This window comes from Xenopus laevis, chromosome 9_10L (assembly GCF_017654675.1).
Source record: "Xenopus laevis strain J_2021 chromosome 9_10L, Xenopus_laevis_v10.1, whole genome shotgun sequence".
NCBI lineage: Eukaryota > Metazoa > Chordata > Amphibia > Anura > Pipidae > Xenopus > Xenopus laevis.
In genome coordinates this window covers 14312974-14340595 of record NC_054387.1, presented here as the reverse complement: position 1 = coordinate 14340595, position 27622 = coordinate 14312974, and the positions used below count along the sequence as shown (strand labels likewise).

At 42.6% G+C, this 27622-nt stretch overlaps 1 protein-coding gene across 1 annotated transcript in view; it reads right to left on the bottom strand.

Moving 5' to 3' along the window:
- The window catches only part of LOC108700920 (breast cancer anti-estrogen resistance protein 3 homolog), a 248726-nt gene that overhangs the window by 78261 nt on the left and 142843 nt on the right, over positions 1-27622 (bottom strand). The window contains exon 4 of the mRNA XM_041577573.1: positions 15208-15302. The gene's annotated coding sequence lies outside the window, so the exon portion shown is untranslated. The remainder of the gene's footprint in view (positions 1-15207; positions 15303-27622) is intronic.

The window sequence follows — 27622 nt, the reverse complement described above, 5'->3', positions numbered from 1 at the left end:
CGGTGATGCCCATTAAAGTCTATGGGCATTTTATAAATGTTGTCAAGCCAAATTTTTTTGAAGCTCGTCTTTTTTTTTTGTCGTACGACGCCATACAATTCTTTGGGCATCATTTCTGCAGCAAAACAAGATGAAAAAATTCGCCCATCCATAGCCATAAGCACTGGAATCCACGCAACCTTGTTCCCCCTCGAAAAAACAAAAAAAACACAGCATAAGCTTGTAATTAGCTAATGGGCAGATACTCTCCTCATTGCCTTTCAAAAGAGAGAGACAAGGATAGGAGGAGACAGTAGGAGACCATAGGCCAAGATGAAGAAAGTAGTAAAAGAGGGAGACAGTAAGTCAAATTGGAGGCCATAGGGCAAGTTGAAGAACGCAGGGAAAGATTAAGACCAGAGGACAAGATGTAGACAAAAGGGAAAGTTGAAGACCAGAGGACAAAATGGAGACAGTAGGACAAGATGGAGATAGTAGGACAAGTTTGGAGACCAGAAGACAAGATGTAGATAAAAAGGAAAGGTTGAAGACCAGAGGACAAGATGGAGACAGTAGCACAAGATAAAGAAAGTAGGGAAAGATGGAGACCAGAGGACAACATGGAGACAGTAAGGCAAGATGGAGACAGTATGGCAAGATGGAGACAGTAGGAAAAGATATAGATAAAAGGGAAGGTTGAAGACCAGAGGACAAGATGGAGACAGTAGGACGAGATGGAGACAGTAAGACAAGAATGGAGACCAGAGGACAAGTGTAAATTGGCGACTGGAGAGTAAGATGGCAGGAATAGACATGATGACAGTAAGACTGTACCATCCCCTTCTGAAAGGTATAACAGCAAATTTGGTGAGAATGCAGGTATGATCTAAATACACACAAAAACCCAGCCTGAAGTCAAATTAGGATGAGATTTGGGGTGAAAACTTGTCTGATGCCCCAGTTAAATCTGGAGCCTTTATATGTGCTATGATGACCCTGATAACAGACTGAACCTTCATGGGTGGCAATGAACTACTGCAGAAACTGGTGACAGTAGAACAAGACCCATCAGCTGCTGAAATACAACTCTCAGCACCTACCAGTAGCTGAACGCCCCCAGATCTGATCTAATTATGATCTCTAGACTCTGTTTGAACTCAGCCCTGGCCCAACTACAGACAGTCCTGCCCATGTGCATATTGTATATATGTATATACACACCACACTGGATCTACTGAACCACAATAAACACTATTGATTTCATATTAACAGGGAATTAAAGAGCGTCGAGCAGACAACCTGCTGCTGCACAAGGCGGGCATTTCCCTTGGGGACGTGGTAAATAATTTACACTAAACGCCTCCATGCAATCACACTGGGCCACTCTCCCTCAACAATTAAAATTGCATTAAAGGGGAACTTCAGCTAAGGCGCATGCTGCTCTTACACAAGAGACTGTTTAGCTCATAAATATTTATTTTGCCATTTTTGTGCCTTTAGTAGAACGGTGTGTATCTATTTTGTTCTCCCATTACAATCTTGCCTATTTCACTGATCTTTATGAGCTGTTATTTTCTTGCACTACTGCCTCCATCTTGATTGTCTACATTTTACACTGTTGTAACCATGTTGCCCTACTTTTGTTATCTTGTTCTCAATTTTTAGCCTTGTGCTACTGTCTTCATCTTGTTCTCCTGTTGCCATCTTGCCCTATTACCCCTATCTGTTTGTTCAGTCTCCATCTTGCCCTCGTCATCTCCATCTTGCCCTACTGCTGCTGCCATCTTGCCGTCGCCATCTCCATCTTGCCCTTGCAGTCTCTATCTTGCCCTCACTGTCCCCATCTTGCCCTCGCAGTCTCCATCTTGCCCTCGCCATCCACATCTTGCCCTCGCAGTCTCCATTCCCTTGTGTCCCCATCTTGCCCTTGCCATCTTGCCCTCGTAGTCTCCATCTTGAGCTCACAGTCTCCATCTTGCCCTCGGTGTCTCCATCATTCCCTTGCCATCCACATCTTGCCCTCATCATCTCCATCTTGCCCTTGCTGTCTCCATCTTGCCCTCACAGTCTCCATCTTGCCCTCACAGTCTCCATCTTGCCCTCACAGTCTCCATCTTGCCCTCACAGTCTCCATCTTGCCCTCACAGTCTCCATCTTGCCCTCACAGTCTCCATCTTGCCTTCACAATCTCCATCTTGCCCTCACAGTCTCCATCTTGCCTTTGCAGTCTCCATCTTCCCCTCGCAGTCTCCATCTTGCCCTCAACAGCTCCATCTTGCTCTTGAGCCAATACTATTTCTGGTATGAGACCAGGTACCAGAACATTTGTAGAGCTATTAATGCAGCCCACCAACATGTTTTTGGACCGTAGGAAACTGCAAAGGCCTTGGAGGAACCCACAGAAACCTGGGAAGCAGACGGAGCTGTGAGCTGAATAAGATGGTGGCATTAATCACTATGTCAATGCCAACTCATCCCCAGAACCCACTTCTGTGCCAGCTGAAAAAATGTTTAAATCTCAGATACACTGAAACCCACTAAAAAAATAGCCTAGAGTTTCTGGGAATGATTCAGATGCTTTTTCACTGCCTGTTAAATTCTAATGAGAAAATAAAACTTGCATTCTAGTGGGCCGTAGCGGTACTGCAGGGAGTTTTTAACAGGGCAGGGTGTGGTCCATCTTGCTCTAGACAAATGTAGATAAGTCCCCCATCTAAACTACTTTGCTTTCAGTTCAGATATTGCAGAACTACAACACAGCTAGGGGGTACTGGGAATTGTAGTTCTGGAGCACTAGAACAAAAACAAGGATCTCCAAGATGTGGCCTTGAAGATTTGGGTAAGGACAATGCTACACCTAAGTGATACTAAAATTCTGCAGTTCAGCCTATCATAGTGATTCTCCCCAGCACATCCCTCCCCTTATACACTAGCCACATACTCTACAAAAAGAAAATAGATAGCCCCTGTCCCATGTGACCTGATTAGTCTCAAACCAAGTTATGCAACAACCTGTTTTCCATGTGTGGGCACCTTCAGTCGCTCATGGGAGTCTAGACAATGCAGTAGAGCCTATCAAAGTGAACCTCACCAACACATCGTCCCAATCGTCTCCATGTAGCCAAATATTCTACAAAAGGAAAATAGAACCCCCCCCCCACTGGCACGGATTTCTGTATAGAGGCAGCTTTGGTCACTCATGGGGGTCTAGTCAAGGTAGAGTAAATAAAGTCTCATCCTAAAGACTTTTTTTTGCATGATGCAGCTCCTGTTTTTCATTGTCACAGACCCCCCTCCCCCCCACCATTCTGCTATTATATTGGGAGGAATGAAGGTTATTCAAGATGTTAATGCATAAAAATAACAAAACGGCGGAATGGTACAAACAGCTGCGTATATGTGGATGGCGCATTGAAAAAGTTCCGATGTTCAGGGATAAATCGCAAGAACATTTTCAAGGCCCCATAAAGAATTCAAAAAATTATGATGAACAGAAATGCAAATATTTATGTATGGCACTAAATAAATACATTAATACAGCTTTACACAAGCCACTCGACTTAAAGAGCCATGACCCAATGGTACTTCATTTCCCTCCTCACTATTGGTATCATTATAGGCCACACTCAAGCTGCAGGTAACTAAAGACACTCAAACTCCAGTTATTGCTCATTCTTTTCCTTGGGAGATCCTTGTCTGCCCTGGATTTCCACACTTTGTTCAAGGTTACAGATATATAGAAACATTGGGGTAACAGTCACCCGGCTATGGTTCTAGGGGTACCCAGGGCACAAATAAGCACTCACCCCAAATCTAACCCTAACTGGCTTTTAGGCTGGGCCCCCTTAGCTCATAACAATGTTACAGATATATAGAAACATTGGGGTAACAGTCACCCTGCTATAGTTCCAGGGGTACCTAGGGCACAAATAAGCACTCACCCCAAATCTAACCCTAACTGGCCTTCAGGCTGGGTCCCCTTATCTCATAACAATGTTACAGATATATAGAAACATTGGGGTAACAGTCATCCTGCTATAGTTCTAGGGGTACCTAGGGCACATATAAGCACTCACCCCAAATCTCACCCTAACTGGCCTTCAGGCTGAGCTCCCTTAGCTCATAACAAGGTTACAGATATATAGAAACATTGGGTAACAGTCACCCTGCTATAGTTCCAGGGGTACCCAGGGCACAAATAAGCACTCACCCCAAATCTCCCCCTAACTGGCCTTCAGGCTGGGCCCCCTTAGCAAGGTTATATAACAGATATATAGAAACATTGGGGTAACAGTCATTCAGCCACAGATTAAAGAATATTTAGAACATCAAATAAGAGCAAACATGGACTCTCTCCAAATCTCAAGTAAATAACCTGCAGACTGAGCCTCTATCTTCACTGCTCTATGTGGCCCTGTGTGCTCGAGGGTTTTCTCAGACCCCACAATTGATATTGACTTGAGGACAATAGTTGCGGATTTGGTGCGTCGCTACTTTATACAGAAAGTTTCATATTTCACATCAACCCAGTTGATCTGCAGGGAACAAAAGGCTTGGGCGGAAGGGGAAGTCTGGAATTATGGAAATAAGTCCATATTTACACACAAGTATTTTATTGCTATAAAGGATCATCCCCAGCCTCGCTGGCCCGCTATCCAATAAAATCCTGGTTTCCCGCAGAGAAGAGGAGAGAAAGTCTCTTCCATTAAACAGAGAAGTGGAATCTCCCCGGGGGCTGTTTGAAGGGAATAAGATTAACCTGCGCAGAGGGAGAGATAGGGCAGGTCTCACGGGGACAGTCACACAGATTCCTATTATACCTCTCATTGACAGTAATAGACCACAGGGCTGAAATCTCAAGGGGCTGCTGCATTAGAATTGTTCAGTGAGAGCTGTCGGCAGCCTGTGTATTGTCTATGGCTCGGAGTACAAACACCCCTCAAATTCCTTGCACTTACACTAGAGAACCTCAAATTCCTTTCACTTTCACTAGAGAACCTCAAATTCCTTTCACTTTCACTAGAGAACCTCAAATTCCTTTTACTTTCACTAGAGAACCTCAAATTCCTTTCACTTTCACTAGAGAACCTCAAATTCCTTGCACTTTCACCAGAGAACCTCAAATTCCTTGCACTTTCACTAGAGAACCTTAAATTCCTTGCACTTTCACTAGAGAACCTCAAATTCCTTGCACTTTCACTAGAGAACCTTAAATTCCTTGCACTTTCACTAGAGAACCTCACATTCCTTGCACTTTCACTAGAGAACCTCAAATTTCTTGCACTTTCACTAGAGAACCTCAAAGTCCTTGCACTTTCACTAGAGAACCTCACATTCCCTGCACTTTCACTAGAGAACCTCAAATTCCTTGCACTTTCACTAGAGAACCTCAAATTCCTTGCACTTTCACTAGTGAACCTCAAATTCCTTGCACTTTCACTAGAGAACCTCACATTCCCTGCACTTTCACTAGAGAACCTCAAATTCCTTGCACTTTCACTAGAGAACCTCAAATTCCTTGCACTTTCACTAGTGAACCTGCACACTGCACCCTAGAGTCCTGCAGCGGGTCGGGTACCCCCGGGTTACCCGCAAAGACCTGCGGTACCCTGCATGTTGCAGGATCAGGTTTCAGGAGTGGGTATAGACGCGCGCCAGCGGTTCTCCGGGTTCGCAGGTTCTGGTTTGGGTCGCAGGTCTTCTCAATAGCGAGTTTTACTCCTTTTTTTCTGACCACGCCTACTTCCAGTGATGTCACTTCCGATTTACAATGACAGCATTTCCTGTTTTACTCCTTTTTTTCTATCACGGCAACTTCTAATGATGTCATTTCCGGTTTACAATGACAGCACTTCCTGTTACTTGATGGTCAGTAGGTCGCGGATCAGGTTTGCAGATAAGGTACTTGCGGGTCGGGTGCAAAAGGCAGTTATTTTGTTAGATTTTGTTTGTACTGGAATCAGTTATTTAAGTGAGCTCTAAGGGCAGAGACACAAGCTCAGATTCGGGGAGAAAATAAATATTGAAGACCAATTAAAAAGTTGCTTAGAACTAGCCATTCTATAACTTTTAGTATGATTTAGAGAGTGATATTCTGAGACAATTTGCAGTTGGTTTTAATGTTCTATTATTTGTGGGTTTTGGGTTATATTAATTTTTTATTCAGCAGCTTGCAGGTTCAGCCATCCAGTTTTAAGGCATACCCCCCTTTAAGGCATAATTCTGAAAAGTCTTCTCTTTACACTAAGGTGATTCCTGGACACTTGCATACAGGCACCGGCTATTCCCAACCTTATAAAATCAAAATGGAGATTTTTATTGGCCCTTAAAATTTGTATTTTACTAGTGTGGAATTCAGTCCTGAATCCAAGTTCTGATTCGCTCTGCTGCCTCTAACATTAGCAAATCCTCTTCCATGCGCAGCAACAACTCCCTGCATCCTGTTCCTCTCTGGAATTTGTACATCCCTCTGGGTAGGCCCTGGTCACGAACCTTAAACCTTTAAGTTAATTTAGTATGTTTTAGAATGGCCAACGTTTCAATTGGTCTTCATTTTTTTAGATATTTGCCTTCTTCTTCTGAGTCTTTTCAGTTTTCACTGATCCCATCTAAAAAACAAATTCTCTGTAAGGCTAGAGTAGATATTGCTACTGTTAACTATTATAGGGAGGCATAGCATTTTATTAAAGGGGATCAACGGGACCTACTTTTGGGTCACAACCATTTGCTTGTTTTATTTACACCCTTTTAAAAGCATGCCATAAAGTTTCCAAATACAGGTATGGGACCTATTATCCAGATTGCTCGGGACCTGGGGGTTTTCTAGATAACGGAACTTTCCGTAATTTGGATCTTCATGCCTTAAGTCTACTAGAAAACATTAAATAAACCCAATAGGCTGGTTTTGCTTCCAATAAGGATTAAAGGGGTTGCTCATAACTTTTAGTATGATGTAGAGAGTGATATTCTGGTACAATTTGCAATCGGTTTTCATTTTTTATTAATTCCTGTTTTTGAGTTATTTCGTTTTTTTATTCAGCACCTCTTGAATTTGCAATTTCAGCAGTTTCGTTGCTATGGTCCAAATGAACCTAGCAACCATGCATTGATTTGAATAAGAGACTGGAATATGAATAAGTGAGGCCTGATTAGAAAGATGAGTCATCATAAGTAGCAATAACAATACGTTTCTAGTTTTACTGATAATTTGTTTTTGGATGGGGTCAGTGACCCCCATTTGATAGCTGACAAGCAGTGGCGTAACTACTGGGGGAGCAGATTCAATTCATGTGTGGTTCAACAACGGAACAGGCTCTTTGCAGCACCAGGCGCAAGATGTACCCCCTGCCAAGGCAAAATGACTTGGATCAATGAAAACAGCAGTACTCCGGTATTGTTGAAAAAGTGAAGAACTTTACTTACAGTGCCTTAGGCAACGTTTCGGGATACTCAGGCCCTTTGTCAAGCCTCCATATTACACTTGATTCACAGTGAAACTTTTTGGTGCGATAAGCGTTCCATAATAAAGCAATTTCATATCTTATAAGTGGGGTATATACCATATAAGTGTCCTGCAGCGGGTCGGGTACCCACGGGTTACCTGCAAAAACCTGCAGTACCCTGCGGGTTGCGGGTAGAAGTTCCGGGTGCGGGTATAGATGCGGGTTGGAGGTTCTGCGGGTTTGCGGGTTGGGCCGCTGGCCTTCTCAATAGCGATTTTTACTCCTTTTTTCTAATCACGCCTACTTCCTATGATGTCACTTTCGGTTTACAATGGCAGCCCTTCCTGATTCTTGATGGTCAGCGGGTTGCGGGTCCGGGTTGTGGATAAGGTACTTGCAGGTCGGGTAGCGGGTCCAAGCGGGTATGAATGTGGGTTGTGGGTCCGGGTTGCGGATTGCAGGTTGCGGGTACGGGTCAGGTATGGGTTCCAAAAAATGGACCCGCGCAGGACATATGAGATACTTTGTGACTTCTGTATATATAGTGATCTAAAACAGTGAAAAACATCCACTTATACAATGTTCCATAAAGGATACAGTGTATCAGTGTCACAAGCGATATATAGAATATGCAGTGTAACAAACCATATATAAAACGTATCAAGTGATATATAAAAATTTACTAAAAACATTGAAACAATGTCCTTAAAACTTATAAACAACACCGTAAGCCTTACTTTACTTTGTCTCAATATTAAATATCTTGAAAGTATTTATCTCTGGCTCCAATGCTGAATTCAGGGGACAAGTAGCCCAGAACTATTCTGGATCTGAAGCTCCCATATCTTTAAATCTTACTGTCCTACAATATAATAAACAAAAGAAAAGAAGCATATGCACCAGGGCCTGCTCTCCCCCTCGGGGGCTCGCCGGAGAACGCGCCACAGCGAGGGCGGTAAGGAAAACGCACGTCTCGCTTGTCGGTAGGGATGCACCGAATCCTGGATTCAGGATTCAGGATTCGGCCGAATCCTTCTGCCTGGCCGAACCAAATCCGAATACTAATTTGCATATGCAAGTTAGGGGTGGGAAGGGAGATTACGTAAGTTTTTGTCACAAAACAAGGAAGTAAAAATTTTTTCCCCCTCCCAACCCTAATTTGCATATGCAAATTATGATTTGGATTCTTTCGTGAAGGATTCGGCCGAATTCAAAATGTTGGATTCGGTGCATCCCTACTTGTCGGGCGTCAAGCTTTCTGGATAGCAGATCCCATACCTGTACTTCTACTTTGGGCACAGTTTGCCATTAAACGGGTGTTGTAAGGAGCAGCGCTATGGTAGCTCCAGTGACAGGTATGAAATACAGACGCATCACTTTTAGCTTCCCAGCCGTATGTAATTGGATCCCTCCAAGCAGCGATTTCCGCCGAAGCTCGTCATGTACTGCAATATTGGTTTAAAGTAAAATATCTAAAGAGAGAATTTTTTTTTTTTTACCCTGCAACCCATCCGCCCGAAATTGAAAGCCGACGCGTATAAAAGCCTTCGGAGAGTTGTTTATAGAACGATGAACTCTCCTTGTAATGCTATAAAGTACACGGCTCGGGGGACACCGCTGCGATTTCTCCTCTCCCCGCTCTGTTTTGATTAAGGCTGGGGAAGGGGGGCTCAGCGCAATGACACAGCATTGTTATTGTAGCTGCGGACACAGAACTGGGGGAAAATATTGGGTTTTTCTTCTATTCTCCTCCTCTTTGTACAAGGCCAGGGCTGTGGGTTCTCACGGCGCATGGGAAATATTGATCTCGGAAGGGAGCTTTGTCTTTTCATTCTCACACATATTTGGGCTGTTCCTCTATGTGTTGCTGGGATGGGGGGGCAGCCAAGGTCTCGGACTCTTTGTTTTTTTTTATTTTTTGGAAAAGTTTAAAAAAAAAAAAAAAAAAAAAAGAATAATGAAATAAAAGGAGTTTTCAAGGTCAGTTTCTCCCCAGTGGATTTATACAATATGTTGTGTGGATTTGAAACAGGATAATTGGCCAGCCATGGGAAACAGAAAAGTCCCACAAAAACCCAGAGTTTGGGATGGTTTACTGATCACGTGACACTTTATCAACTGTTGGATCTGTCCTCCTAGAGCCCAGCAGAGGCCGCTCTCACCACAATTAGTCAGTGTTGGACTGGGGCCCAATGGGGATGCTACTTTAGGAACCCCCATCCCAGTCCTGCATCAAACCCTTTAACCATACATGTGCCAGTGCCCCATAACTTTTCCCTTCTCTTTCTGCCCACAATCTGGGGTGGATGGGAGAGTGTAGTGCCCACAGTTCCCAGCGGGTGGCAGGCCTGGGTCAGCAGGTCCCATCATAGCTTGGGCCCACCGGGGTTTTTGCAGGTGTCCCACCAGCCCAGTCCAATAATAACATTATTACTGTCATGGGAAAACATGTTTTTTTCAAAGCACATCAGTTAATAGTGTTACTCCAGCAGAATTCTGCACTGAAATACATTTTTCAAAAGAGCAAACAGATTTTGTTATATTCAATTTTGAAATCTGACATGGGGCTAGACATATTGTTAGTTTCCCAGCTGCCCCCAGTCACGTGACTTGTGCTCTGATAAACTTTTTTTGAATAACTCTTTACTGCTGTACTGCAAGTTGGAGTGATATCACCCCTCCCTTTCCCCCCCCAGCAGCCTAACAAAAGAACAATGGGAAGGTAACCAGATAGCAGCTCCCTAACACAAGATAACAACTCCCTGGTAGATCTAAGAACAGCACTCAATAGTAAAATCCAAGTCCCACTGAGACACAGTGCCCGCCTTGCTATGACATCACTGAAGGGGGCAGGGCCAAGCAAGCATAAGTCTATAAAAGGCACACACTGGAGGAAAAGCCGGCACTGGAAGGCTGTGACCAGACATTGGTGTACGGCAGTTGGCCCAAAAACCGCACATCACTACAGTCTGGCCCTGCAAATGGTATAGAAGTTATTTTTGGATATGGTGGGAATATTGGCGGCTAGGGTTACCATCAGTCTGATTTTTTACATGGACGGTCTGCTTTTAAACTGTCTGCCTGAATTTTAGTTTTCTAAAAACCTGCACAAAAACCATTGCCACTATAACCCCAAAATGCAATAACTCCCGGCCTTTTACATTGCCCCTTCCACTGTTGCCCACATTGCCTTTTCTGGTGTCATCCTCCATCACATCATCCCCTCGACAGCCAATGAAGTAAAGGTGGCCATCCTAACAGGGCTGACCAACAGAATCTCCGGGAACTCAGGCAGGCCAGTCTGAACTTTCGGGAAGAATATTTATTATCAATGTCTAAATTATCCTGGACACCAACTGCCAGGCAATAACTGGCGGAAGCAATGGCTACCTAAACCTAAACCTACCCAAAATTCCACTCTTCTTTCTATATACTCTTGTATTTGTTACTCTTGAAATGATTAAATATTGTGGGGTCACTACTGAACCCCAAGTGCTTTCTCTTAGGAAAGAGTATTATCTAATCTACTGACCAGACCACACCTGCCTAGAAAAGGAGTTTTGGCCGCCAACTGAGTGGGGAACATTGCTTGCCCTGTGATTGGCTGATACTGAGTTCTATATCTCAAGTGAGGGGCTTGGAATGGGGTGCAGTGATATGACCCTCCATAGGAGCATCAAAACTTCTTATTCATTACCCAATGCTGCCCCAATCAGGGGGTCAGGAGATTCCAGGGGGCACAAGAACCTGCTTTTATAGCCAGTACAGTGTCAAACTCAAAGTGATAAAGTTATACACATATTTATAGTAGCCCTTATATTGCATATATATTCACTCCTCAGATACATTTTGCTCCCCTTTATATTCTACTTGTCATGTGATTTATTATTCAGAATTGTGCATGAACCCGTATAACCACAGTGACCAACATGTCTGAGCCCAGACATAAACATGTCCGTTCTCCCGAAATCCAGACATAAATATTTGGCAGGAGCAGCCAATGTGTGTATAAACGGAGGCAGGAAAGCGGCATATACATACTGTACTTTCCCAGCAACCTCTCCTCTTTAGGATTTTATAAACTTATCAGAAAAAAAACTCCCTTTTGGGCTGCCGTTCCCCTTAGATAAAAAGGCGAGAGATCCGTAAGATGCTGGGACCCATTTATGATCATGGGGAAAGTGCTGAGAGCTAAAAACTGCCCCAAGTTGCCATGATTTGTGCTCAAAAAGTTATTTTATCTCATCCTGTCGTGGGAATTGAGTCTGCACAAATTTTTGCACCGGATTCTGCCTGACTGGGGCATTCAAGAATGTAAAGGCCACATTTAGCTTTGTTGCTTTTATACTAAGAATGTAAAAAAGAATCCTAACTCCAAAGGGGAATCACATTGAAAAAGTATTTTTTGTTTTAGCAGCAGCTGGTAAATCCATATTTTTACATTGGATTACAGAGGAACCTCCTGCATTGAAAGAAATTCTGAGATCTCTTTGCCTCCACGAAGCCATTCGATTTATAAATGGTGATCTAAAAATTAAAAAATGCTTTTCAGATAGTTGGTCTATATACCTAGATACTCGACAAACTGCTGATAGAAAAGAAGTTCAAACATTTATGTACAATTTGATTTTTTTTTTTTTTTAAACTCTACTTTTTTAAGATTATATTGCTATCCATTCAACTTTCCACATATATAATACTCTGGTGTATTGTTTTTGTTCAAAGCAGAGATACTGTAAGTTATTAACTAATTAACCAATTAATTAACTGAATTTGGTTGCTATGTTTTGTTTTTGTTTTTTTGCTATCAAGCATTGGTTTGAATTTCTGTGTTGATTCTCTTGTCAATAATATTGATATATTGTGATATATCTGCAGTGTCGGAACTGGCCCGGCGGGACACCGGGAAAAAACACGATGGGCCCGACCCTCGTGGGCCAGAACCCTTCTCCAGATATTTAGAATTGCAAAATCCTGCTGAAAATTATTTGTGGCTGTTTTGGTGGGACATGCAGCAAATAACAGAAGCCTATACCCTTAAACAACTAGCTAATGCTAGCATAGGAGATATAGGAGGTAATAATAAAGGTTGGGGTCAGCCAGCCTAAGCCAATGGATGCTTAGACAAGGCGGAAACTGCAGGCAAAGCCAAGGGGAAAACATAAACCCCTCTCTTATTATTCCCATTAGACAAATAATATTTATTATTATTCTCCAGGCACAGTGCAACAATGGCAGCGTTGTACCAAACTATTCTCAGGGTATACTGTGCCATTATACAAGCTCATCTCACACTACCTGCCCATTCAGGGTGGCATAATGCATCTGGCTATGCTTGACGGCTTCTCTCTCGGGGCTTCAAGCGACGCATTTCACTTTATAACACCCCTGTTGCTATTCAGGCACAGTACTTGAAACACAATCAACTTAATGGCACAGCAAAGCCTCTGCAGCGTGGCATCTCATTTCTCCTTATATCCTTGTGTAACTTTCTTGTGGTTCTTAGTTGTTGTTTTAATGCTGGGAACTGTAGTTTAACCACAGTTTGAGGGTGACTGGTTAGACTACCTAAACTAGAAGAAAAGTGAAATGCGTGAGTCCCTTTGGCAATTCAGGAATATTCATCAGCTAAGGATTCATGAAACTCAATGACCCGCAGGCTGTGTAGGGAAATTGGTTTTGAAGGGGAGAGCCATTGTTCCTAGGCTTATTGAGCACTCATAGGTCAGAACCAACTTCAATGGGTGCAGCACAGTGATTTTGGCCAGCTAAGTTAGTGTCTCCCCTCTAACAATTAGGGGCTAAGTAAGTGAATCCTTAAAAAGGAAAGCCAAGTGTGTTTTCCAGTGGCAATGTTCATTGTGGAAAGCCTCTGTGGTAGAGTCCTGCGTGGAACCAATTTCTAAGACCCAGACCCGACCCCGCAGCCAGCGACCCGCATATTTAACCACTTTGATCTGCTACCCGACCCAGACCAGCAACTGCCTTATCCGCAACCCGACCCGCAACCCAACAACCACCATCAAAAGGAAGTGATTCGGGGAGATTTAGTCGCCAGGCAATAATCGTTTCTTCTTCTAAATCGCCGGCGGGATGGCAACTTCGGAAAACGAAGAGCACCGATTGCCATCCCGCCGGCGATTTACATTCTAGATGGCGGGAGTCAGTTCGGGGAGATTAGTCGCCCTGAAGAAGAGGAGATTTGTCGCAACTAATGGGCGACTAATCTCCAGAATCTGAGCGTGTGTCTTTGGCTCTACTCTCTCCCTTACTTACAAACTCACTAAATAACTCACAAAGAGGATTCGGTTTCCAAACAACCAACTATAGTAGGTGTTATTCTAAAAATAAATTACAAAGGAGGTTTTACTCTTTAAATAACTTGAAAATCTGTTCTTTTTATCACTTGAAGTCGGGTTTATTCTGCAAGTAACACAATGGAGGATTCAGTCTGCAGCAAAATCGGGTCGCACACACACAGCCTTCTCAGCATTTTCTATACAGAACCATCGGGTTTATGACCTTCATCAGTAACACAATAATATCTCAGCTTGTACAGACTTGCAAATGAGGTTTCACTCCCTAAGTGACTTATGGAGTTTTATAGTTTTGCTTCCCAAATAAATTGCAAATATGGTTTTATTACCTAAATACCTGGCAGAGGAGGTTTGACTTTCTAACTTATAAAGAAGGGTTAATACTCCAAGTGATTTGGTGAGAAGCTTCTGCTCCACTTGTGACTTTAGCAGATAATTATAATTTAGGTGTTGCTCCCCAAACGACTAATAAAGGCTTCCCAGATAACGAAACAGTAGAGTCAGTAGGACTCCTAGTTTGATCACACAGGCATTGGAACAGTTATCCAGAAACCGTTATCCAGAAAGCTCCGAATTACAGGAAGCCTGTCTCCCATAGACTTCATTTTATCCAAATCTAATTTCTGAAAAATGATTTCCTTTTTCTCTGTAATAATAAAACAGTAGCTTGTACTTGGTCCAATCTAATATATATAGGGATGCACCAAATCCAGGATTCGGTTTGGGTTTCGGCCTTTTTCAGCAGGATTCGGATTCGCCTAATCCAAAATAGTGGATTCGGTGCATTCCTAAATAGGGATGCACAGAATCCACTGTTTGGCATTCGACCAAATCCCTGGTGAAAGATTCGGCCGAATACCGAACTGAATCATAATTTACATATGCAAATCAGGGGCAGGAAAGGAAAAAGTGGAAAAAATTCTTCTTTTGTGATGAAAAGGCATGTGATTTCCCTACCCACCCCTAATTTACAAATGCAAATTAGGATTAGGATTCGGTTCTGCCGGGCACAAGGATTCGGCCGAATCCGAATCCTGCTGAAAAAGGCAGAATCCTGGCCGAATCCCGTACCGAATCCTGGCCGAATCCAGAACCAAATACTGGATTCGGTGCATCCCTATTCCTAAATGTATATTTAATCCTTATTAGAAACAAAAGCAGCCTATTGGGTTTATTTAATGTTTACATGATTTCCTAGTAGATCTAAAGATCGTAATTACGGAAAACCCCAGGTCCTGAGCATTCTGGATAACAGGTCCCATACCTGTGAAAGGCCTGCCAAATGGACAACTGATCTGGGATGCAGAATCACATAGAATAATATTTTTTTTCTTTTTAAAGTGTATTCGGCCAACATCAAAACGGATCAAATTCACTTTCCTGGAAGCACTTCATCCATTAGATTCAGATATTGGAACTAATGAATCCCAGTGATTGTTATTAAGGATTATTAATAGAGTTTATCTTACCTTACAGACAGCATTCCCTGCCTGGCAAGTGCCTTTGTATTCTTCTTGCATTCGCCGTCATTTGATTGCAAACTCTAGAGACCAGAATCACGCAGCTGAAAATACAGACGTAACCACATTTAATTAGCTGCTCGCCTCTAAATTATATCATTTTATATATATTTTTTTTTTTTACATTTTATTTAGACTTTTACGTTCATGTTAGATAAATCAGATTTATTGCCTGGTGCTAGGACACTTATTGGTTTCAGAACTATCAGCATGTGGTTCTTCTAAACAGGCGGGTGCTGTAAAGTGAAATTCATTCACAGTGTCAATGTTTAAGGGACTCCGTAAATCAAACCGGCTCTATTTTCTTAGTGTCCGTGAAACATGCTCTTTTTTTTCCCCCCTCCCTCGGAGGATCCGTCTCACACCGAGAGAAGAGCGACTGTATTAAAGAAATGGGGAGAATGATTTCCTCTGGGCTGAGCAGATTGGATTGATTGACAGAACTCGGCTGATGGATCCAAAAAAAAATCTAATTTCAAAGGGAAAGTGGCTACTGCTGCTTCAACATGCGCTTTGGCTTTGTCATTAAATCACATTTTATAATACAAAGTGTATCTCTATAAATAAGGACCGTCCGTGAGATTGTGTCCTGATCCAAACCAAGCACTCAATATATCTAATAGCAACAGAACCGAGCAGATCCAGGGAAAGCACATGCAATCTTACGACCGGCGCTGCACAGACAGAGGATTTCTGCAGGATTCAGTTTAGATGCAGGAATTTTTTTTAAAGTACAAGGAAAGTTAAACTAAAGAAGTAGCTGCAAATGTTGTACGTTATGTTTTAGGCTTCTGTACCAGCCCAAGGAAACCACAGCCTTTTAGCAGTAAAGATCTGTGTCTCCAAAGATGCCCCAGTAGCTCCCCACCTTCTTTTCTGCTGATTTACTGCACATGCTCTGTGCTGCTGTCACTTACTGAGCCACTCACAATATACAGTACACATAGAATAGAAATGTCACAATATAAGGCTGATTAGTAATTAATACAGATAATTACTACATGGCAGCACAGAAACCAGTGCAATTAGCATCAGAATTTAATAATCAACCCTGTAGCATCAGCTTATATTACAGCCAGGGAAGCTCATTTTCTGCTGGATAATTAGTGACGAGCCCTAAGCTTAGCTTCTCAACAGCCAATCAGAGCCCACTGAGCATGTGAGTGTCACAGACACTTTCCAAGATGGTGACCCCCTGTGACAAGTTTGAAGTCCTGGATCATTGCTGCTATTGACAAGCTGAAACTTTAGGTTGGTGCCACAAGTTTAGTATATAAAATATGACATTTGTAGCCCTATTCATTTTTAGGGTTTAGTTCTCCTTTAACATAATGTGCCCACGCCTCGTTCTGCTATGTGCCTGGGGCTCATTTCTGACCAAAGCCACTACACTGTGCTCGGCTGCAATGACACTGGAATTTTGGGAAAGCGACAATGCATTATGGGTTAAAAAAAAACATGGTAAATTGCAGGCAAAATCACACTTTACATTTGTGTTTCATAAAAATGATTTTTTTCTTTTAACAGTGTTGTGCAACCGATCAAACAAGCTGTGCAGGCTCATTTCCAGTGGATTCTCCTATCCGGTTATCGACCGAGCTGTACAGGCTCATTTCAAATGGATTTCCCCCCCAGCTGCCCTCCCTTTAACATCCCTACCAAGGCATGTAAGCAATGACATGTTAACAGGGCAGCCATCAGGGGGGGACAGGGGGGAGAGTTGTATGGGGCCCCGAGGGTAAGGGGGGCCCGGCCACTCCACACTTACTTGATTAGCCGGGCCCCCCATCTTTCGGAGAGCTGCTGACTTCGGGAAGGCATGGACGTTTAAGGGGCTCTTGCCACCAATTTTCTTATAATGTGGGGGGGGGCTGACCACCAATTTTGGCCACCAATTTTTTTTCTCATGTGGGGTCCTAGCCGACAATATTTTTTAATTGGGGGCCCTGGCCACAAATGTTTTTTTATGGCGGGCCCTGGCCCCTGACCACCAATATCTTTTTATTTTTTATTAACATCTGGGAACCCTAGCCACCAATATTTTTTGTGGTGGGGGGCGGTCCTGTGGGGTGGGGAGGGCGGACCTGTAGACGGGGCTTATGATGGGCGCAGCCCAGGGGGCCCAGGAAATTTTGTCGTATGGGGCCCTGTGATTTCTGATGGCGGTCCTGCATGTTAATGCACAAAAAATGAGCCTTCCCAGCTTATGGACAGGGTTACACCACAGATCTAAGTAACAAATGAGGGCTCCGTGGTGCCTTTAAATTTAGAGCACTTTTTTTTTTTTTTTTTAAAAACAACTTTATTTTATTCTGTCAAGAATTATATGTAACTTTTCTCTGCCTCCACCCCCTAAAAAAACCCATCTTGTCCCGCGCAGGGACTGCATAATATCCATAATAAGAAGTCCTATCTGTCAGCTGCTCCAAGTGATTGACAGTAGCAGAAAGTACTGAAAGTTCAGGTGACAAAAATCTTTTTTGTGCACGTTTGTCTGGCAATGAAAAGAACTTTGGAAATGACAATCACAAACTGAAATGTAATGGAGTAATTTAAAAGGCAGAGCACTGTCTCATCTATTCTATTGTGCAGCTGTCTGCCATGAGAACCCACAATGCTCAGCTGGGTACTACTTACCTCACTGCTGTAAGTGCTTCCCTGTGCTGTGAAACGGCACAAATTAAAAAGTGTTGGATGTTCACGGAGCCCTCATTTGTCACTTGGAACAAACTCCATCATCCTCAGCAGCGTATCTTAATTACTTAGTTACTTTTTATAGCTCAGAATTTCCCCACAATTTTAGGATTATGTAATAAAAGGGCACTAAGTTTGCCCAGGTTCAATAACCCATAGCAACCAATCAGCAGGAAGCATTTACTGGTCGCCTGTTAAAGGGGATGTAAAGGCAAAAAATTAAAATCCCATTTTTACTTTCTTTAATGAAAAAGAAATCTATCTCCAATATACTTCAATTAAAAAATGTGTACCATTTTTATAAGAAACCTGACCGCATGCAGTGAAATTTCCCCTTGGTTTTACTTGCTCAGACGGTCGCTTACTATCATACTTTCAAACGTTAGGGCAGTGATCCCCAACCAGTAGCTCGCGAGCAACATGTTGCTCTCCAACCCCTTGGATGTTGCTCTCAGGGTCCTCAAAGGAGGTGCTTATTTTTGAATTCCGAGCTTGAAAGCAAGTTTTAATTGCATAAAAACTAAGTTTAGTGCCAAGTAAAGCCTCTTGTAGGCTGCCAGTCCACATAGGGGCTACCAAATAGCCAATCACAGCATATATCATGCTTGTGTTGCTCCCCAACTCTTTTTACATTTGAATGTGGCTCACAGGTAAAAAAGGTTGGGGACCCCTGCGTTAGGGGGAGCCACTCTTTACTTCCCAGAACTGGAGCAGCTTTGTTTGTTTTCCTGTAGAGCAGCCAGCGACCGTGTAGAGATTCGTATCTGCAGATCCAGTGCAGTCTGCATATTCTGATTATTAATCAGACTTGCTGTATCGGCTCCCATGGCAGATATTATTTGACTTGTGCTGTTTTGATAATTTATGACAATCCCTAAGCTTAGCCTCCCAACTGAAGCTCAGACCACACTGAGTATGTACATGGTCTTGGTCTTGCAAAGATAGTTTAACAAAGTTACAAGATGATGACCCCCTGCGGCTAACATTGAAAGCATAAATCGTTTTATTAGGCAACTGGTGCAGTAAGTTCATGTTTAGTATCTATTTTAGACTTTAGTTTCCCTTTAACAAGCAAATATCTTATTGGTTGCTATGGGTTACTGCTCCTGGGTGAACTCAGTGTCTTTTATTAGATATGGTTTGTGTTTGTGTTAGAACCTCACTTTGTCCCTGGGTTTCACTATATCACCATAAACTATTGTGTCTCAACCAGACCCATCCATTGTATCTTATTATGCATGCCACCTATAAGCAGGACCGCCATCAGAAATCGCAGGGCCCCGTACGACAAAATTTCCTGGGCCCCCTGGGCTGCGCCCACCGCAAGCCCCACCTACAGGTCCGCTCTCCCCACCACACAGTATACAAAACAAAAAAAATATTGGTGGCTAGGGTTCCCACATGTTAATAAAAAGATATTGGTGGTCAGGCCCCCCCCCCATAAAAAAACATTTGTGGCCAGGGCCCCCCATTAAAAAATATTGGTGGCTAGGAACCCACATGAGAAAAAAAATTGGTGACCAAAATTGGTGGCCAGGGCCCCTTAAACGTCCATTCCTTTCTGAAGTCATCAGCTCTTAGAAAGATGGGGGGGCCTCCTAATCAAGTAAGTGTGGCGTGGCCGGGCCCCCCCTTACCCCCTTACAACTCTCCCCCCTGTCCCCCCCTGATGACTGCATTGCCTATTCCTTGACATGGTTAGGAATATATTCCCTCATGGGTGCCAGTCTCACAGTTTTGGAGCCAATGGCATAACCAAATAGTCGTTATCAGGATTCCCCTGCCCCAGGGTCAGAATGGACCACCAGAGTCCACTTGGAGTCGTTGGTAAGAAGCTGTGCAGCAGGAGTGGGGTGGGACTATTTGGGTTAGGTTTTCCAGTGGGCCCCAGCTACCCCAGTCTAACACTAGAGCCCCTTTTCCCTTTACTAAGTTCCCTCCAAGGGATGGCAACCTTCCAGTTTTGAAACCAGAGCCCTAGATAAATAGTTGTTCATCTATTAAACTCAACATCATGTGCCCTTCCTTCATCCTTTCTCACGGTCCCTTCAGCCTGAAGAAATTCTGCTTTCTCCGTCTCATTTCTGTCAGTGTGAGAAAATCTGCTGAAGACGGACTCTCAGACTAGGTTCCCTTTATATAATAAACCAGCTTAATGGCATTTATTTTGCTTAGAACGGCCCTGCATTAGAGACGAGAATTTACTGAAAGCTTCTTTTTTTTATGGGCAGGTTTTTAGAGAAGAGACGTACGTGGAAAGCAGAGCAGATGTGTTATTCTTTTAATAAGGGGGAGAGGAGGAAAAAAAAGATGAGAAAAAAAATGAAGACGAGAAACAGCTATCATATTTCTCTCACCAAATTGCTTGTGCGTCCCCAGCTGACATTGCAGTGGAAAAGATTGCGAGGCATTAATGTTTCCCTTTTTAATCTCCCTGGAAAGGCGAAAAAAGTTTGATTCCTCTCAGAATGGATTTCTGAGAAGTTATTTTTTCTTTTGTTCCTTCGACTCTTAAACAAGAAAAATTCTTATTTTAGGTTATATTTAAAACTCCAACATATGGTGCAGAATAATGGAGGGAACCCACATGGAATAGAAAGGGTGGAGAGCAACGCTCAGAAAGGCTCCTGGTCTACACTGGCCTTATAACTGTCAAATCACATAATGGCAACATTTGTACATCCCAGTCCCCTGAGCAGCTCCGACAAATACAAGAGATAACAGTTTCATATATATCGACACCAAATTAGATGCACAGTTACTACAGCATATTGTTAGAAGACAATAGGGAAGAGAGACAAGCTCACAAGAGCTTACAATCTACAAGGGAGAGCGAGAGGAAGCGAGACATATGTTTAGGGTACCCAGTAAGGTTGTATAGTTCTTGTTGGTTAGGATCTCTAGACTACTGCTACAATCCAGGTGGGATCATGGTCATTGTACAAGAAGATTCCAAGTTTAGATTAGACATAGTAATTTCTGGTGTTAAACCAATTTTATTCAGCTGTACAACATTTTGGGAAGAGGGGGATACACTTTCGACATCAATATACCCCAGGGATCCCCAACCTTTTGAAAGCATGAGCAACATTCAGAAGTAAAAGGAGTTGGGGAGCAACACAAGCATGAAAAATGTTCATAGGGGGTGCCAAATAAGTGATGTGATTGGTAGCCCCTATATGGACTGGCAACCTACATTGAGGCTCTGTTTGGCAGTGCACCTGGTATTTATACAACCAAAACTTGCCTCCAAGCCTGGAATTCAAAAATAATCTCCTGCTTTGAGGCCACTGGGAGCAACATCCAAGGGGTTATACCCCTTCGCTCCAAGACGTTGACTTTACTTGACACAAGTCATGTCTGTGGCTGAATAGGAGTGCGTGCTGTTCCTATCTATCTTGCATTGGGACTTGATAGTGGCACCTCAACAGATGTCCAGGGAAACAGCACACCACCTAAAGAATTTAAGAAGTTGTGAAGATGAGAGTTCTTGGTCATGACTAGTCAGGTGGAAAGCAATATGGGTCAAGAATGTTGTGTAAATTGTCATGGGACAGACAGACGTCGGCCCTGTTGCCTGTATAATTTTGGGTGTATTCATGTTGAGGGAGGTGCAGAGTAAACAAAAAACTGAAAAGAAGGTTATAGAGTGAGAGGTACAAGAAGTCACAAGCAGAGGAACAGAAAAGAAAGGAATGTTTGGCACAAAGTCCAACACTGGGAAAGCCAATTGAAGCACTCAAGATGTTGGAGTATTAGGTCCAAAGAAAGAATGTAAAAAGAAGAGAAATGTTGAAGAACTAATATGTTGGTAGAGGTAACAGACATTAATGGTGTTGAAGAACCACTGGGGGAGAAGAGCTGGTTTACAATGAACTTGCATCAGGAAGGGCCAGAAGAGGAACAGCTTTGCATCCTGAGAAAGGAGCACAATAACTATTCCTAATTGTTAATGAGGGTCACTGGCAGGGGTCTACTGCAACCCTAGCAAGACCCTGGGATAGAGTCCTGCAGCGGGTCAGGTACCCATTGGTTACCCGCAAAAACCTTCAGTACCCTGCGGGTTGCAGGTAGAAGTTTTGGGAGTGGGTATAGACGCGGGTCTGCGTTTCTCGGGTTTGTGGGACGGGTCATGGGTCTTCTCAATAGCGAGTTTTACTCCTTTTTTCTGAGCACTTCCTGTTTTACTCCTTTTTTTTCTGATCACGCCTACTTCTAACGATGTCACTTCCAGTTTACAATAACAGCACTTCCTGTTTCTTGATGGTCAGCGGGTCGCGGAACGGGTTGCGGATAAGGTACTTGCAAGGTCGGATCAGGTAGCGGGTCCAAGCGGCTAAGTAGGGGGGTTGCAGGTCGGGATGCAGGTTGCGGGCCGCGTTCGGTCTATAAGTTATAGATAGTTTAGGTGCCCTCATGGGCTGGTTTATATGAGAAATACATGGGGATTAAAGAGGAGGAAAAAGGAATCAATAGGCCTTGTAATACAAAGAGTTACTCTAGGGCCTCGAATACCACTGCCAACTCCTAAAAAACCCAACTTCCATCGATCTCCATGACTACTGCAATCCCACAAAGCCAATGCATTTACCCATCTTTATTAGAAGCAGCAAAAGAAACCCCAAGAGAAATAACGGTCCCACCACATAATACAAAACAATCCCATCAACGAATTGGACTTCTTTAACTGCGGGAGGAAATAGAAGATTCCCCCCGAGAGCTACAGATTCCGCCGCATGTGATTCAGATTAAAATACCCACAAATCCATTTAGAAAGCCCTCGCTTGGCAGCGCAGAGGCAAATTATAGGGTAATTCATTATATTTGTTTGTCAGAATGGATTCATACATGTTTCCAGGAATAGCTTGGCTGCTTACGCTCCTCTCACCATTGTACATATTTTGTGAATTTGACATCTTCTTGCAACTTACACGCAAATATTTTTTAAACTGGTCTGCAACATACATAGAACATACCGAGTTACATACATTTCAACCAGTGCTGGTACAAAAAGGTGAGGAAGGTCCTGTGCAAAAGAGCTTACAATCTAAAGGGGAAGAGAATGAGACACAAGGTGTGGGAGTCGGCAAGATCAAAAATAAGCAGGTGAGAGAAGTAGCATTTGGTAGCTAAAAAGAGTGAGGGTAGGCTTCTCTAAATAAGTGAGTTTTTAAGGAGAACTAAACCCTAAAAATTAATATGGCTAAAAATGCCATATTTTACATGCTGAACTTATTGCACCAGCCTAAAGTTTCAGCTTGTCAATAGCAGCAATGATCCAGGACTTCAAACTTGTCACAGGGGGTCACCATCTTGGAAAGTGTCTGTGACACTCACATGCTCAGTGGGCTCTGAGCAGCTGTTGAGAAGCTAAGCTTAGGGGTCGTCACAAATTATCCAGTGGAAAATGAGCTTCCCCTGTAATATAAGCTGATGCTACAGGGCTGATTATTAAATTCGGATGCTAATTGCACTGGTTTCTGTGCTGCCATGTAGTAATTATCTGTATTAATTACTAATCGGCCTTATATTGTGACATTTCTATTCTATGTGTACTGTATATTGTGAGTGGGTCCCTAAGCTCAGTAAGTGACAGCAGCACAGAGCATGTGCAGTGAATCAGCAGAAAAGAAGATGGGGAGCTACTGGGGCATCTTTGGAGACACAGATCTTTACTGCTAAAGGGCTGTGGTTGCCTTGGGCTGGTACAGAAGCAAAAAACATAATGTACAACATTTCTAGCTACTTCTTTAGTTACGCTTTAGTTCTCCTTTAAAGGAAAACTATTCCCCCAAAATGAATACGTAAGCAACAGTTTATATCAAATTTAGTGGCATATTAAAAATCTTACCAAACTGGTCTATATATTTAAGTAAATATTGCCCTTTTACATTGCCTTGCCTCTAACCACCATTTCGTGATGGTCTGTGTGCTGCCTGACCAGAAATACTGCAGCTCTAACTGTAACAGGAAGAAGTTTTAAAGCAAAAGACACAACTCTGTCTGTTAATTGGCTCATGTGACCTAACATGTATAGTTTGTTTGGCATGTTTGTGTTCACAGTGAATCGTATGATTCCAGGGGGCGGCCCTTATTTTTTAAAATGGCAGTTTTCTATTTATGATTACCCAATGGCACATACTACTACAAAAGTATATTATTATGAAAATGGTTTATGTACATGAAGCAGGATTTTACATACGAGCTGTTTTATGCAATATCTTTTTATAGAAACCTACATTGTTTGGGGGGTATAGTTTTCCTTTAAGAGATCGTTAGAAAGCAGAAAGTTGGGGGAAGTCGGACAGACTGTGGGAGAGAATTCTAGAGGAGGGGTGCAAGTCTTGAATGCGAGCATGTGAGGAGGTAATGAGAGAATAGCTAAGGAGCAGGTCAGTAGAGTAGTAAGCAGTTGGGTGAGTATCTTGAGATGAGTTCAGAAATGTAGGGTGGGGCAGAGTTATAAAGTGCTTTGAATGTCAGGGTCATTACTTTGGAAAGTAGTGGAAGCCAGTGCAGGGATTGGCAGAGTGCAATGTCAGAGGAGGAGCGGTTGCTGAGGTGTATAAGCCTGGAGGCAATGTTCATTATGGACTGGAAAGGTCACAGTCTCTGGCAGGGAAGGCAGAGTTACAGCTACAGTTACAGCTGATAAATGCAACAGATACTGATTGGCGTGTTCGATGGATTGAGCAGACACTGGACAACTGGTGCAATGAACAATGTGGGACCTTGATAATGTGTGTAACGTACTACAGGGACACTTGCTGTAATGTGCAATGTACTATGGGGACATTAGGCTTGGTTACATACAATAGAAGCTGCAAACTTGGCACCGCTTTATGATAGATCCCAGGACAGACACCCAGATGGGCACAGACCGTTCCTTTCACAACAAAGTTCTGGTTCTCGGGAGTAGGAAAAATTACTTTTGAAGAATATTATCCCAGCTTTTTACACTTCCTTTACAGATATTTAGCAAACAGAGCCTGGGTTATAACTCACACATATAGATTTAGCTTTAGCCCAAAATATCATTTAATTGCTAATTGCATTAGGGGCTCATACTCTGCTAACGAGTGATCCAGTGGATTATGTTATCAACCTGGCAATTAATAATCAGCAAAGGCCGAGGGGCCTTCCGTTCATCTGGGAATGAGTTACCCTGAGCTAAAGCCAACATTATTGCATTGTTTTAATCACAATACATTGTTTTAATCAGTAATAAACGTGTTTGACAAATGCTATTAAGCAAGATGCTTTAATCTTGCCTTCAAGTGAGCGGTGTAATATTTTCATTGCTTATAAATAAACAAGCATGATAATAAGCCGCTGGTTGGTACTGATCAATTATTAAAGAGCACTGTCAGGACTGGTAAAATGTACAGCAAATTTAAATACACTTAGTATGTCAAATACATTGTGCCGGAAAGAAAAGAAATCAAGGGGAGATTTATACCCTTCCGCCATGACATATATCGTTCCTTTATAACTGCCGTCGTTAAAACCAGCTTCAAAGGAATATTATTAAACCCGAGCTTTAGCAGAAATGAAGACTAGCTGCCTGTAATGCTTACCAATATCCTGCTCTCCCCTCTGCACTGTTTCCTGCTTGTGGGCTGAGTCCTGCCCACTCGTGTTAAAAGACAACCAATCACAGAAACAGTGTCCATGTGACATTTTTTGAAAAAAAAAAACCACATCCATCAAGTTCAATATGCCTCAATGGGGGAAGCAAATCCTCCTTGGTGCCAGGAGGGCAATCCCTGGATCAACTTGATGGGATCTGTTATCCAGAATGCTTGGGACCTGGGATTTTCAGGATAATGGATCTTTCTGTAATTGGGATCTTCATACCTTAAGTCTACTAGAAAATCATGTATACATTAGATGAACCCAATAGGCTGGTTTTGCCTCCAATAAGGATTAATTATATCTTAGTTGGGATCAAGTACAAGCTACTGTTTTATTATTACACAGAAAAAGGAAATCATTTTTAAAAACGTCAATTATTTGGATAAAATGAAGTCTATGGGAGACGGCCGTTTCCTGATAATGGATCCCATGTACATAATATGTATCACTTTCTGCCAGTACAGCCACTTATGGAAATCCCCAACGCTCACTGAGGAATCTACAGGGGGAATAAAACATCAGAGAGTTTATTGTAGGGATGCACCAAATCCAGGATTCAGTTTGAGATTCGGCCTTTTTCAGCAGGATTTGGATTCGGCCAAATCCTTCTGCCCGGCCAAACCGAATCTGAATCCTAATTTGTATATGCAAATTAGGGGCGGGGAGGGAAATCACGTGACTTTTTGTCACAAAACAAGGAAGTAAAAAATGTTTTCCCCCTCCCAACCAAAATGGGCATATGCAAATTAGGATTTGTTTCGGTATTCGGGCAAATCTTTTGCAAAGGATTCGGGGGGGTTCAGCCGAATACAAAATAGTGGATTTGGTGGATCCCTAGTTTATTGTATTGTCTTCTTATATATTTATATATAGTGATTGTCATCCCTTAACTGCCACTTCTCCAGTGTAACCAATTCCAATTTGACCAGCCATTCCCCATAACTGAGCCCTTCCATTCCCTTTATCAGCTTAATCGCCCTTCTCTGTAATGTCTCTATTTCATTACTGCCCTTTATATATATTTATTTATTTATATATATATATATATATATATATATATATATATATACTTAACCATCCCCAACTTGACCAGCCTTTCCCCATAGATTCCATTCCCTTTATCAGCTTAATCGTTCTTCACTGTACTTTCTCTATTCCATTAATATCTGTTATTAAGGATTGGAGACCTAAAGTGCCCTGCATATTTTAGATGGGATTTACCAGATTCCCCTCCTGAGTATTTCTACCAGGGATACACCAAATCCACTATTTTGGATTCGGCTGAACACCCGAATCGTTTGCGAAAGATTCGGCCTAATACTCAACCGAATCCTGAACCGAATCTGAATTTGCATATGCAAATTTTGGTTGGGAAGGGGAAAACATTTTTTTTTACTTCCTTGTTTTGTGACAAAAAGTCATGTGATTTCCCTCCCGTCCCTAATTTGCATATGCAAATTAGGATTCGGTTTGGTCGGGCAGAAATATTCCGCCGAAACCGAATCCTGCTGAAAAAGGCCGAATCCTGGCCAAATCCCGAACCGCATCCTAGATTCGCTGCATCCCTAATTTCTACCCCATTTTTTTTTTTGGGACAATGCCTTTGTGCTGCCAACAGGACTCCTAGAATATGTTCAGTTTGTTAATAGCAAGGAAGTAACAAGCAAGAAAGAGGCAGCAGGTCTCACTTAAGAACGTTGTGTAGGGTATAAACTTTTTCCCTATAATATCTGCTGAGAACACCAGCTCTTCTTTTGCTGAAAATAAGTCCTTAGCAAACTTGATTTTATTTTTAAAACTCTCACCAGCACCAACTAAACTCTCTGTACTTGGAATAAGAGAGTCTTTTGGCTCAGGAATCTGGATGCACAGTCTATATATGCCGAGCTACGGACGCACAATGAATGTAATATTCCATTATTATTGCCTGTTTGTATTCTTTTGCTTTATGCTCATATTATACAGCGGTCGTATCTGTCCCCTCTGATATTTCTCCATAGAACTTTGTATTAAAATAGACTTTTCTATTAGAGGC